The sequence below is a fragment of the Crocuta crocuta genome, unplaced genomic scaffold, assembly GCF_008692635.1.
Source record: "Crocuta crocuta isolate KB4526 unplaced genomic scaffold, BGI_CrCroc_1.0 scaffold125, whole genome shotgun sequence".
NCBI lineage: Eukaryota > Metazoa > Chordata > Mammalia > Carnivora > Hyaenidae > Crocuta > Crocuta crocuta.
This window is the reverse complement of record NW_027531143.1, coordinates 814781-829836: the sequence shown is the minus strand read 5'-3', so window position 1 is coordinate 829836 and position 15056 is coordinate 814781. Positions and strand designations below refer to the sequence as shown.

General features: G+C 41.2%; 1 pseudogene; it reads right to left on the bottom strand.

Annotated features, from left to right (window-relative positions):
• Positions 1-793: 793 nt before the first annotated feature.
• Positions 794-923, bottom strand: LOC144237457 (U6 spliceosomal RNA; annotated as a pseudogene).
• Between the last annotated feature and the right edge of the window lie 14133 nt (positions 924-15056).

The following is a 15056-nucleotide window of genomic DNA, read 5'->3' as shown; positions in this document are numbered from 1 at the left end:
GAAAAAAAAAAAAAAAAGATGCTAGTGGTTTTGACTTTGTATCATCCCCTAGACCAATAATAGAGCTTTAAAAACCCCTTCGACTAATTCACATTGGTCTCTGGAATGCTTTTTTCTGAACATTAGCACAGCAGTGAATTAATTTCATCATGACTTTAATTAAGTTTTTTTTTTTAAAAAAAACGTAATCACAGATAATACAGTTAAGATGGCTAAAAAGAGTCAGTGTCAAGCCAAGAGCTACTCTATGATTAGGCAATATATCAGGACAACACCTTTTGTCACAATTCAAGTCAAATAAAAATGAGGAATAGAGAGTGAGGTGGCCGCTAAGACAAGGGAATCTTCTACAGTCATGCCCCTTTTGCATTAGTGGGGAAGGCAGGGCTGGAGTGTGAGGCAAGCCAGAAACAGAGGTAGTGAAAAGTAGGTTTGTTAGCAGGGGCAAGCAATTGGATTTGCATGCATTTTTTTTTCTTTTTCAAATGGCTTATTTTTAATGGTTTAGAAAATAGTGCAAAATCATCATCTTTGCACACATTCCTCTTATTCTTGTCTTGTTTAGTGAAGTAAGTATATATACACACAATATATATACATATATACACACTACAGTTATGATACACCAAACTTTTAATTTGCTTTCTTTTCTTTTTTTCTTTTTTTGGCTTTTTAAACTTTTAATTCTAGTTAGTTAACATACAGTGTTATATTAGTTTCAGGTGTACAATATAGTGATTCAACAATTCCATACAGCACCCAGCACCCAGTTCTCACCATAACAGGTGCACTCAAAAATAGGGAATGCTTCATGAATTCGCGTGCCATCCTTGCACAGGGGTTATGCTAATCTTCGATGCTATGCTAATCAACGATAAGTTGTATTGTTCCAACTTTAGTATATGTGCTGCTCAAGTGAGTACTTGCCTGCATTTTTCAAGAGAGAACTGGGTGCAGATTCCACTTACTAAATAAAACCTTGGGCAGTTTAAGCATCCTAAGCCTTTAATTCTTCATTCTTCATGTTTTATTAAATGTTAACAGGAAACTAGGACTAACGAGCAATATTTAGTACACCATGAGATTTTAATAGGTTGCAGCAACTAGGCTCAATCTTTAAAGAAATTTAATAGGGAAATATAAAATTCTACTCTCATGATTTAAAAAAATTACCTTATCATCAAATACACAACTGTGGTAGTAATCACATACACACCCCTAAGTGGGACCATCAGAACTTGTCAAAGAAAAAAATACACCAGCTTTTAACTGTCACACACAAAAACTTTCCAAAGAAATGACATATGAATTAAGATCTTGGAGGACAAATTTAAATTACCAGGAAAAGGCTTTTGGCAACAGATAGATTAAACCTTATTACTCCGGAGGGCTATCTAGGTAGAAATATTAGAGAAGACTTTAGGTCATTGGAAGACATGTCTAACTACCAGAACAGACAAAATGAAATAGGCTATTCCTGAAGCTAGTGAACTCCTCATGCCTAGAAGTATTCAAGCAAAACCTGAATTGAAGGTTGTATAGTATAATGGGTGGTCGCACATCCTGGAGACATATTGCCTGGGTTGAAATCCCGGGTCTGCCTCTTTTACAAGCTGTGTCTTTTTGTCCCTCAGTGTAAGATGAATAAGAAAGCAATGCCTGCCTCATATGGTTGTTGGGAGGATTAAATAATTAATAAAAGTAAGGCACACTGGTGCTATGTAAGCTTTAGACCTTATTAATGGTAGTATTTCTTGGAGGGATTATTGTAGAGGAATTCATGCTTTGGATGGGTTTGGTGAGATAATCAATAAGGGATCTGCCTCCTCTGGGTTCCCAAAACCTATGTTTCTATAATCCCTGACTTTAAGGGATTGAAATTGCCAATCGATTGAGCGCGGGCTGAAGCATTTTTGAAAAACAAAACAACAACAAAAACCCATGTTGCTCTAAAAAAAGATCTTGATCACTTTCTAAAATAGTAATGAATGCCATATTTGAACAATTATTCATATAATTATTTTATGACTTCCAAAAGAAAGTATTTCCTCTCAAACCAGCACCTAGCTAGCAGCAGGGGTAGGAGGAAAGGGAAAAGGGATACAAATAAAAATTAAATTTATTTCAGAAGAAATCAATCTATAAATGATTTTATAGGGTGAGGTATACAAAATGAAAGATGGCTACTTTGGGCCATGGTGAATATGTTCCTTTGCTGTGAAGAGTGAGTCTCATTGGGGGTTAGAATGGCAGCCCTAATGGATGTCCATACCTTGAGGTAATGCAATTATTCCGCATTGCAAACAGCTTATCCACTGTTCTCACCTACCTCAGTCCTCCCTGTCTCCAGCTCAATTGTATGCTACTATCTTAGTGTTCCTTCTAAAATGCCAATTCACCCCCCTCACAGGAGCTTCCTGAACGACCTGTCAGTTCTCTTTCTAATGACTCATCATCAGCCATAGTGAAGTTCTATTTTGACTGTTTTCAAGTAAGGCTGCTGACCACCTGTGAGGTTTGTTAAAATGTGGCTACCTGGGCTCCACCCAGATGTACTGAAATTGGAGTCTCTGCAGCTCCGGAGGTTAAGAAACTCAGCCCAACCATCTATCCACATTTGGTCTAGCTGCCATGACCGAGGGGTCTTTTTTCATTCCATTTTAAATGGAATGATGTTTGGCAGCCTTCACATCTACCTCCCTATCCACAGCAGCAGCAGCAAGCACTTAACAAAGCTCTGATTGAGGCAAATAGCCAAAGACAGTTTAGCCCTTTTCTCTGGCACTGTGTCTTCCAGCTGAACCGGAGATATAATTCACGGCAGCAAACCTGAAACTGCAACTCTTGACAGATTAATTCCATAACAAAAATCAATCATGGCACTTGTTGCCGGCATACATAATATTTTGAGTTTCCTGTCTAGCACCGCTGAGAAGCAGACCTCCTTGACCTTGACTACATTAAACGAATGCACTGATACGGTAATGTAATCAGCTGATCACCGCATGCGCCAGCATCCCAGGTCTGTATAACAGTGATCAGCATTGAGCTCTTGTTTCCTGTGGCGCCTCCTAACCCCACCAAATTGCCATCCTCACTAGCAGAATGTCTCTTCTAGCCAAAAATAGTAGTTACAGCAACATCCTGAGAAGGTCTTGTATTTCGACTGGTCACCTCAGGCAATATGTCAGCTGATTTGCCTGCTAGGTTTTCCCTGAGCAAATATCAGCCAGCCACAGTATTTGACCACAGACAAAATACTCTCCTGTTCAGAAAAATCCTTGTTCACTCCTTGGACCAGAGTCTAAACAGGAAAGGAAACATGGACAGGTGGCTGGGTGAACACATCACTTATGTAATGAACAAACTACAAAGGCTAGAGCCATGGGGGTGCAAGGTGGATGGAATGGAGAGAAGAAAAATAACTTCTTCTTTTTAAGATTAGAGGAGTTGAGGGACTAGATTATACCTGGCAATGTGAATTGCATTCAGGCAGAAGAACCATCTGGAAAGGGGCTATTGACAATTCTGTTGGGTTGCTTAACATAGTATGAGTCAAGATGGTTGAAGGCTTCCGTGATTGAGACACAAAGCCTCTAAGTAATATAGAGTGAGCTTCACCAGAAGTGTTTTCCCAGAAACCAGGATCACTCTTGCTGATTTGCCCCTTTGGTTATTTCTCAGATAAAACAAGTGATGTTTGGGCTGTTGAGGAAGGAGAGCTGATGTGGCCACCATCTCCAGCAACCAATACCGATAGAGAAGTCTTGTGTATCATGTCTAACCGGAAGTACCCCTGCATGAGTATTTCAAGTAATCAAAGATGGTTAGGGGGCACACTACGTGCCAAATGGAGATGTTACATTTCCAAAGCTCTCAATTTACTTTTTTATCAAATGATCCTGTGGCAAAAGGGAAGAGCTAATTAAGCATTTCATTATCTGACTGATACAACAAAGCACAAAGTGACAGTGAAAAAAAAAATCAGCGTTGGGAAACATCTGTCTCACTCTTAACACTGAGAATGTCACAGCCTAGGACAGCATCTGCAGATGGAGGTTTTTAAAAATTGAAATAGAGGAATCTTCAAATAGCATGTTATAGAAATACCTCCAGGGAATAAACTCCAGGTAAAGTTTGCTCTTCAAACCTGTACATAGAATTTACTGTTCTTAGAAATGATAGTGTATCTATACAAAGGAAATCATGTTCAAGTTGGCAGTGATTTAATGAATACAAGGGAATTATACTAGAATTTACTGTGTATTGTCTCTTTCATGCTCAAGGCTTTCCAAAGTGTCTGACTAACAAGCAATTAAAATGCCGACAGACCAGGTATGGTGGGCAATGGTAAAATATCTGCTCTTATTCCAGTAGCTTACAGATTGCCTCGAATATCTCCTTGGTTGCTGCAGAATGTTGATTGTGGATGTCACAGGTGTCCCTACAATTGTTTGAACAGGCAGTGAGATCTGGGATTCTCAGATCTGGGAATCTCAGATTCCCGGTCAGTGGAATTTAAGAGAGAACTCCATTTGTAGCCTCTTCTGTTAATACTGGAGTAAACCAGTACACATTTATCCTGAAAACGTGCTGCCCAAGTCAAATCACTCAAAAGTACCTAAGCAAATAGAAGCCCTCAGCTAAATTATTTCTGATGTGTAGGAATGGTGGATCTCTAGTGTAGAAATATAGAAAATACAGATGAGCAAAAAGAAGAAATAAAAACAATTTATAATCTCACTCCAGGAAGAGTTAATTGGTACAATGCCTAGTGCAGAGTAGATGCTCCAGAAATTTGTTAAATAAATATTTCCTTCTATTTATTTTTAATGCAAATATATACAATCTTTAAATAAAAATTGTATCCTATTGTACCTACTTTTCTGAAACCTGATTGTACAAACTTTAGCACTAGATTGCAAATAGCTTTCCAAGTCATTAAATATTCTAATAGTTTACCCGACTGTTTAGTATTACAATTTGGGATGGATTTGGAGTAAAATTAAACAGCATTTAGTAACATCTTCTCATTCTTTCATCCATCCAATAAATGTTTTTTGAGCATTTACTATGTTCAAGCCTCTATTCTGGATGCTTGGATGCATCAGGGAATAGACAAAATTCTTGCCTTTCAAGGAACTTACAATTGTAGTTGAGGGAGACAGGTCACAAATTGAGCATAGTAACTCAATGTTTGAAGATGGATACTCACAGAAGAGAATAAAACATAATAAATAGTATCAGGAAAATAGTAGCAATTTTAAAAGATGAAATTTAAATAAAGAAGAAGGAGAGGGATTCGGTCACGGAATAATTTTTAAAGAAACTGTTCCTGGCAGAGCAAACAGTCAAAGCAAAGGCCCTACAGCTGGAATATAATTGGCATATGCTCAAGGGTCAGCAAGGTGGCTGGAGCAGGCACCATGGGAGGAGAGGAGACGACATGGTTGGACAAACACAGAGGGAAGAAGAGTTTTGGTTTCTCCTCTAAGGGAAACTGGGAGATCATGCAGTGTTTTCAGCAGAGAAATGACACAGTATGACTTCTATTTTTACGGATCTGCCTGAGCTCTGTGTCAAGAACAGAATGTACAGGAAAATGTGTGAGAGGCCACCGCTGTGAAGCTAGCAACAGTGGTGATGGCTCCAACCAGAAAAGGACTGTGAAGGGGGTAAAAAGTTTACTTTCAGATGGATTTTGAAGATATTGAAGATAGTGCTAGTAGTATTTACTGATGGGCAGGAAGTGGTGTGCGTAAGAGGAAGGGAGGTGTGAAAAGTAACCTGAGGCATTTGGGCTGAGCAACTGGAAGGGTAGAGTTGCTTTGTATTAAGATAGGAGAACTGTAGGTGGGGCAGATTTCAGGAGGCAGAGATCAGTATTCAATTGGGGACATGTGAAATTTGAGATGTTTATCAAACATTCAAGTAGAGATATTGAGGATAGTTGGATTTGAGATTTTAGAATTCAGAGGGAGTTCAGAAAATATGAGTCCAGGTTGGAGATAAATTTGGGGGGTCATGGACATAAAGATAGCATTAAAGTCAATGGACTGGTTGAGATCACATAGGTGTAAGTGTCGAAAAAAAAAAAGAAAGAAAGAAAGAAAGAAAGAAAGAAAGAAAGAAAGAAAGAAAGAAAGAAAAAGAAAGAACCCAAAAGGCTGATGCATTCCAACATTACCATGTCTGCCATGAGAAGATGAAGACCTAGCAGAAAAGGCTTAACGGGAACCCCCCGTGAACTAGAAGGAAAACCATGTGTGGGGAGTCCTGGAAGCCATAAAGAAAGTATAAATTAAAGAGGAAGGTAGGATTATGTTAACTGCTGCAAACAGGATCACTGCTGCTAGTCAAGATCTTTGTGTGAGCTAGGAAAAGGCTCCCTCTCTGGGTGGCGAGACTGGTGTGGACTAAACTCACATCCACCCATCCCCTTTTCCAGGAGCCAACTGCACAACTGTATGTGGTATCCCTCACCGCTGGTGGGAAAGATAAAGTCCAAGAACTAACCACTGAATTTAGCAATGAATTTAGCACTGAATTCGTGGAGGCCACGAATGCCCTTGACGGGGGGAATTTTGGAGGAGTGCCATTTACAAAACCATGAACGTTAAGGGTTTAAGAGAGAATGAGAGCAGAGTAATTAGAAACACTGAAAACAGATAGCTCTTTGGAGGAGATGTGCCACAGAGAGGAGCAGAGAAGTCAGGCAGTAGCTGGTAAAGGATAGAGGGTCAGAGCAACAGAAGAGACGGCAGTGTATTTGTGGGTTAATGCCACCAAGACACAGCATCACCCTCCTGCCTCGACCACTACCGTGGCTTTCTCTGTTTTCTTACATCCACTCTTGCATCCTGCACTCTTCTCCAAATATCCCCTTGGTGTGATCCTCCTAAGTTATAAATTCAATAATGTCATAATTGCTTCCCATCACACTTAAAATGAAATCCAGAGTCTCGACCAGGACCTATAAGATCCTGCCGGCCTAACTCTCTCCGCTCTTTTCCTACCTCTTCTTCCCTCAAATATGCAGCTCCAGTCATGCTGGCCCACACACACCAAGTCCTCCCAGCTCAGGCTCCACACTTGCTGTCCCTTCCACCTGGAACTCTCGGCCAGGCCAGTTCACACAGGCCTCACTTCCACACCTCACCCAGATCTCCGTCCAAACATTGCTCCCCACCCCCCATCCTCACCTGACACGTTATCATCTCCCTGTCACAAGCTGTAATGGTGCTGTTGGCCTTTCTGTGGCGCTAATCACTACCTGACTTTGTGTAATTCCTTATTACTGTTTGTCTTCCCCCGAACATGCAAGTTTCATGAAGACAGAGATGTTGTCTTATTCACATGTTTACCCTCAGCCGTTACAGTAATGTCTGGCACATAGCAGACATTTAGTAAGTATACTTTACATACATGAATAATGGAAAAATTACTATAATTGACACTATGGACTCTTTTTTTAAGGTTTATTTATTTATTTTAAACAATTTTTTTAATGTTTATTTTTTAGAGAATGAGAGAGAGAGAGAGAGACAGAGCATAAGTGCCGGCGAGTGGGGAGCAGGGTGGATCAGAGAGAGAGAGGGAGATGCAGAATCTGAAGCAGGCTCCAGGCCTCGAGCTCTAGTACAGAACCTGATGGGGGCCTCGAACTCCCAAACCACAAGATCATGACCTGTGTTGATGTTGGATGCTTAAGCGACTGAGCCACACAGGTGCACCTATTTATTTATTTAGAGAAAGACAGAGAGCGTGAGCTGGGTAGGGACAGAGAGAGAGGGAGAGAGAGAATCCCAAGCAGGTTCCGTGCTGTCAGTGCACAACCTGACATGGGGCTCAAACTCATGAACTGTGAGGTCAAGACCTGAGCCAAAACCAAGAGTTGGACCCTTAACTGACTGAGCCATCCAGGCACTCAGACATATTGGCAATTAAGGGTCAATTAAGGGTCATTGGCCTGGACAGATGAGCAGAGAGGTGCTCCAGAGTGTACCTTTCTTTGCAGCATAGGCATACATGTGCCCTGATGATGGACAAAGGTCTTGGTTCAATCTAATCGCACTATTTCGGATTTTAATGTAATGGGAAACGGCTGGTGGAAAACAAAAATCAGAGATGTCCTCTGTTGTTGTGGAGAGGACCCTGGATACTCACCAGAAGGCCTGAATTCAAGTCTCTACTTCGCTAGGTGCCCGTGCTGGGCACTTTCTATAAGTGGATCTCTCTGTGATTTGGTCTCTAATTTTAAATTTGTGAGAAATAATACCTCATGTAGTTCTCTCACCTCATTGCTTGAGGGCCAACTGAGATATCTGGGATAGTGCTAAACAAATGCGCATAAATATTTTCTCTGGATGAAAAGAAAGTGTTTGAAGTGAATCTAGGTGGGGTGGGGAGAGAGAACACAGAGTTCTGCTGCAGCGTATGCACCATCTGGCTCTTTAAAATGTGTCCCTCAGGAAGAAAAATGAGTCTGTTGTTGAGGCTGTGGTAAAGAATCATTCCAAAAGTGATATTTTCCAACTCTAATAAGTCTGTGATCAAACAATCAGTTTCTAAGGTAAAGGCCACTGCTTCCCACCAACTGACCTGGAAGCATGTACCATATATTTAATGTCAAGAGTGTGCAAGCATAAGCAGTTTCTGTCTGGAGAGAGTGGAAAATAAAATCTTCTGGTGGAAGAGACTAGACACCCCCATTTAGCTGGGAACTGGGAGAGAAACGTGCCTCTGAAGACCTCCTGCGGTGCTGCCTGGCAAATGCCAGCCCCTTCCCTGGAGTGACCAGAGGTAGTATTTGAAATGCATTATCTGTGTACAGCATAGTTGCAGGAAAGGAGGAGCTGCCTGAAGGGATGTGCAAGCCAGGAATGGTGGGGGAGTACGCATAACTCAGGGGTCTCCTTTACCTTCCCTCTCCCTTCCAGCAGCATTTTCTTCCTGCTCTCCTTACCTGCTCCAGTCCTCTCTTCCACCATCACCATCTTCTGCTTATGCATGTTTCTGCCCTTTGTTACCTCAGTGTATGCATGACCCATGGGGGTCACTCTGAACTTGTGTCATTCTATGTGCAGTGGCCCAGATAACTAAGATAGCCTCTTGGTTTCCCAGGTCCAAATATCTATGGAGAAACATTTAGAGTCTGGCCACATAAATCTTGGGCTTCGGTCTCTATTTTGGACTGCCCTTGAGGGAGATGCCCATGCTGGACTATAGCTGTATGTGGCTGGAGTGAGGTTGGGTGGGGCAGAACGTTGCTCGGTTCATTGGCAGAGACTGTGGGCATGGGCAGATTCCCTGAGCAAGGATTAGGAGGTACAGACATTTTAAGTGATACCTTGTTTAAGGGAGGCCTGTATGTGGGTTGCTCCCATGGTCTCTTCTAGCATTGGTATTTATTCAAAAGGTAAAAAAAAAAAAAAAAAAAAAAAAAAAAAAAAAAAAAGTAGAAGGCTGTTACTTGAAGAGACAGGTTCAATAGGTTACCAAATCTCTCACTGAAAATCTTTCTTCTTGTCTATCAATCTAAAATATTTTATGTCAACTTTATTCATTTTCAAGGCTAACAAACTGGTTTCTAATGTGCCAAAAAGGGGACTAGACACTAGTCCCATTAAATTGCAAGACCTGTGTGACTTTACACACTTTTATCAAAGTAGGGCTTGGGCTGCCCACTCTGTGTAGCACAACTGGGGATCCTTTCTCTGTTACCCACCCAACCAGCTCTGGGTCAGTTCTCCAAGAGGCTCTTCCTGGTTCCTAGCAGTGAGAAATGGACATCACACTATGACCTCATATTCCCAGGAGCATCCTTTTGGCTGTACAGACAACCAATGCTTGGCAAACGTTCAATTCAACTGAAGAAATCCTATAACTTTTCCACCTGCCAGATTGAAAATAGAGTCTTCATTGGACAGATCGAGATCAGGACTCCCTGCTCTGACCATCAATGCCCCTGACACCATCCTTCTATAAAAATGAATTTTTGTGCCATTGTCATAGAGATGGAAACTGGGAGTGCTCTCTTCTTGGTACTCAGCTACCAGCACTGCCTGAGTGTGCAACTGGTCCAGGACTTGGACAATTATGTGGCCTCTTAAGAGACCGTTTCAGAACAAAGGTGGAGCTTGGAAATCTATATCCCAGAGTCTGAAATTCAGTGAAGCTCTCACCCCCACACACCATTAACAGCCAGAGAATTGTCTTTTAGAATTGTCTTGAAGTGGGAGCTTCTAAAGCTTTCTTAGTTGTGCCCTGTAACCAGCACTTGCCATTTATTAAAAAACAAAACAAAACTGAGGATCTCTGGTTTTGTTCAGTTAGTGACCTTGATTGTGAAAGGTTGCTATGACTCCCATTCAATCCTAGATTTCTGGACTTGTTCAGGGAGGCATCCACACAGATAGATTTCTAGCTCTTTATAGTTGAGCGAGCCGCCAATGAAAGATGGAATTTCATACCTCACCTTGGCAGTCTGACTGTCCCTAATGGGAGTCCTAGAAAGCCTGAAAATAGAGTCTTTAAATAATGTTCTTTCTAAGCATAAAGTCCAGATAAGAATGAGGATGATGAGGATGATGAGAATGACGATGACGATGATGATAACATCAGTAAGCCCCATAAGATACTTGGGAGTGTTAAGTGATTTGGCTAGGGTCACATACACAGTAAATGGACCCAGTTTTAGAAAGGTTTCCATGATCATTAAGGATAAACATTCAGGTGTTTAGAGTTTTACATGTGCATAGATGATTCACTTACTGTTTCCAACCCCGTTTTGTTTCTAACTTTCAAAAGGGGGAATATTGACTTGGACTCTAGATATTTAGGAGCTAAAAAGATTCCACCTCTTTCCATCTTGAACCACTATTTGTCTATAGAAGTCTATAGAATGCATTGGGTAGGGGGGGGGTTGGAAGACAGATTTAATAGCAGAAATTGCCCTAAAAGGGCTGGCCTGTGCCTGTGTTTACTTTTCAGACAAGGGACACTGGCAAAAAATGCACCTATCTTTGCAGAAAGGATGGCTTTGGAGGTTCTGAGACTGGGTTGCCATGTACAGTTGGGCAGTTTGGCACTGCAAAAGGCACCTGGCTTAAATAAAGTACGGAAATATTAAATTACATGCCCAGGGCACAGGGCTGGTAAGTAACAAAACTCCAAGGACAGTGCCTGAAACACGATAGGCTATCAGTATATGGTTATTGAATGAATGAAAGGCAGAGTCCAAATCAAACTTTCCATTCCAAAGGCAATGTCGTTTCCATTTGGACAGTCTGCTTCCATCCTAAATGTCTTTTATTAATTAATGCTGAGAATAAAAGACATTCTTAATTTTACATATTATCACTGAAACAGAAACATCATATTTCAATAGTAAATAATCACATCAGAGCAATGCTATTATGAAGATGGTAGAAACATAGTCATTCTGACCATCCTCTTTATCGACCTGGAATTTCCTTTATGTCTGGCAGTGGAATAGCAGATGAGTCTAAAATTAGTTTCAATGAATATTGGAAGAAAGGAATCCCACTTGAGATGATTGTGTTGCCGTGAATATGATAGACTGACTGAGGTGTCAGTCACCCCTACTAAGAAGAGCAGCATATCATATGGAAATATACAGTGACTCAGACCTGAGTGGGACCATTCCTGAGATCTATCAGGTAAGCTAATTCAGGATTGCTTCATGTTTTAAAGGCCAGTTGAAAATGATCACTGTGATATCATCATAACGCAACCTATCACAGTTTAGAATGCAACATGGTTAAACAAGGATGTTATCTTAATCCAGTAGCAGCATGAAAGAGCTTGTTCACTAGTAAGGCATGTGCATAGCATGGGTGGGGAAGGTGCTTGATGAGCACTACTTAGTATTTAACAGGGGAGAAATCCAGAGGCCCCTTTTGGATTTAAAATCTGAGAAGGGGCGCCTGGAGGGCTCAGCCCGGTAAGGGTCTGACTTTGGTTCAGGTCATGATCTCACAGTTTGAGTATGAGGCCCGCATTGGGCTCTGGACTGAGTCTCCTTTGGATCCTCTGTGGGATCCTCTGTCTCCCTCTCCCTCTGCCCCTCTCCTGGGTACATGTAAGTGTGCTCTCTCTCAAACATAAATATATTTTTTTTAATCTGAGAAATGTTTCTCTCTCTCCCCCTGTCTACCCCATCCCTTCTTCCTTTTCTCCCTCCTCTTTTCTTTCTTGAGCCCACAGGATCAGTGAAATTTGTAAACTCCACTATGTTAGTGAAGAGCTCTGTAATGCAATTCTTAGTGCAAGAAATGGAGCCATTGAGTCCTGTTTAAACCCCATAAAATAACTTACCTCCCTGGATTGCTCCAGCAGTAATCTTTCTTCTCATCAGTTGATATCACTCAATAACAGAGTGCATTTTAATTATTTTTCCTGTGAATGCAAGCAAATGTTTTGCTGCCTACTGGTCTTCTGGCCTGTCTGTGGATGTTGGGAACTGAGGCAGGGAAAATAGGCAGAAGGAATATGGAGGGGTAAGGGCTGGTAAGGGAGGGGTAAGGTTCCATGGCTAGAATCTATGTTTCTGCATCCCTAGCCAGAATGGACTTATTAAACCACATAGGTATGTGAAAGGTCATTGCACCTCCAAGGTGACCTGTTTATCTTTGAGGGTGAGGGAAAGTCTCGCTCCCGTTCCACTTCTGTCTCACTGCATCTTCCTTTCATTATGGCATGACAAAGCCATAGGAGGGGGGCCGAAAACAAGTGACACACCATCCAGAATAGGCTTGTATCCGTGAAAGGACTCATCACAGAGACCCAGGGGTCTAACCTGGACTGGAAAGAGGAGATTTTTCAAGTTCTTGGGCTCCGGCATTTCTTTTCTTCAAAATGGAGACACTGATCATTTAAAATGCTAGATGATCTTCAAGATCTTTCTAGCTCTGCACAAACTTATTGAACCCAAAGTGTAATTTTAATTATTATGTTCACCCAGTGCCCATCCCTAGCACATCACCTCTGATTTTCCCTTGGATATATTTATTGACTTCAAGGTTTCCCTACCTCTCAAGTGTTAGGAACTGAAAATGAAATAAGGGTTGTCACATATCACATTTGAATGGTGTCTCTGTCATACAAAAGCACTCTGTTCTCTCAGAGGAATGGGATGCAAAATAATTCCTTAATTAGTTTAGGGGTTGTGAGCAGGGTGAACAGAGATTGAGGATGAGAAGTGTTATAAAACTTTTTTTAGTTCAAGCAGAAAAAATATTTCTGGGAAGAGATTTATTTCATCAGATTGTCACTTAGCAGTTTAGTAAGATTTATAAAATGTCGACTCCAAAATGATAATTCAATAGCCACGTTTGGGTGGTCTCTGGTAAGTGAACTTGGGGGCCGGGTGGAAACTAGATTCCCCTTGGGACCAGGGAAAAATTGCCCCAGTAACCCCACAGCGTGTGGGCGACGCATTTCCAACCATGTCCCACATTAACAGGGCATGTGGGAAAAGTGTCGTCTTGCTGCAAGCCAGTTGCATAGTTTAAACAACAAATCCTGCAGCCCAGAGATCACCTGTGGGGCTTAGTTCAGTGACTAGAATACTGATCTGGAAAACCTTACAAATCTGGAGAAAATTACCTGCAGCTGCCTGAAAAGCACGATGAATTTCAAGAAACATCATTTTTATTTTTAGAGTTCGGTGACTAACACCCTACTTAACCTTAAGATACTGATATTACAGGAGCCATGCTGTGGTCCAGCATTGGCATATATAAAGATAAAGCTGCTTTGTCGAAGATAGGTTTATGTGAGGGCTATTATGGTATTATGATGATGATTATATGATTATGTTATTCTGATATTGAGATTGAAAAAATATGTATATGTAGGCGGGTAAGCAAATCAAGCTTTGTATTTTGATCTGAGAGAAACTTAAAGACTTCTTCTAAGGCAAAGAATTTTCTAAGCTCCTTTTGTTTGAATGAATTCTCCTCCTCCGTCACTTGTGTAGGCTATTTTGGGTGCCAATTATAAGTTTAGGAAAACTTTTTAGTGGCGTGGTTTGTACCTGATAAGACTGACTTTGGCAGTGATCTTTTTTTCTCCTTTAGTTTTTGCTTGTGAGACATATGTGCAGCCTTTCAGCTTAGGTTTTACAAACTGGTAAAATAAAGCTTCGTCTGAAACACAGGAAGGCGTGGCACCTCCAGCTGGGAGCCGGGGTTGGCTCTCTGGCCCTGGCTCAGCATGGCCAGTTTAGAGCTCACATTTGGAGCCAGTGTCAGGAGAGCTCTTGGGAAGCATGGAGACCATTAAGTAAGGTATTAAAGCAGGAAATGACTTAGCTGAGGCTACACTTGCAGCCTACAACCACAGGTTGGAGTTTTAGGCTATTAATATCTTTAGCTGCTTATTGTCCTCTTCTTCTCTCTCCTGTAAACGAGCAACACAAGCCCAGGCAATACATCTACTACCTGCATGGAAGTCTTTCTTAATTTCCCCAGGTCCTTTGAAGACACCTCTTCTCTCCCATGTTAGCTTTTCTTGGGCCCTCAATGTCAGACTAAGGAAACCAGAAAGAAGATTTGAGTGTTTAGGGTCATTTCTAAGGACAGAAGGTGTGCATATCCAGCAGAGTAAAGGAGACCAAAACAGAAAGAGTATAGACACCCAGGGAGACAGTTGAGGGCTGGGGGGCAACACCAACAACAACAACAAAAAACAAAGTTAAGCAGAGACTGGCTTGAGGCACAAGGAAGTGGAACATTAGTCATGAAAATGGAAAGAAATCTAACAGAATTCTTATATGAGAGATGGCCTCCAGATGTACAGCCCATGTGTTTGGTGAAAAATGCATTGTATCATCATTACTACCCAGAATTGGTATCAGAAACCTTTAGAGAATTAAACCCTGCTTTTACGTAATTGCCATTTTCTTAATCTTTTGTTGTTTTGGTGTTGGTAAAATATAAATAATGTAAAATTTGACATTTTAATTATTCTTAAGGTATAATTAAATTCAATGGCATTAATTACAATCACAATGTTTTATAACCATCACCACT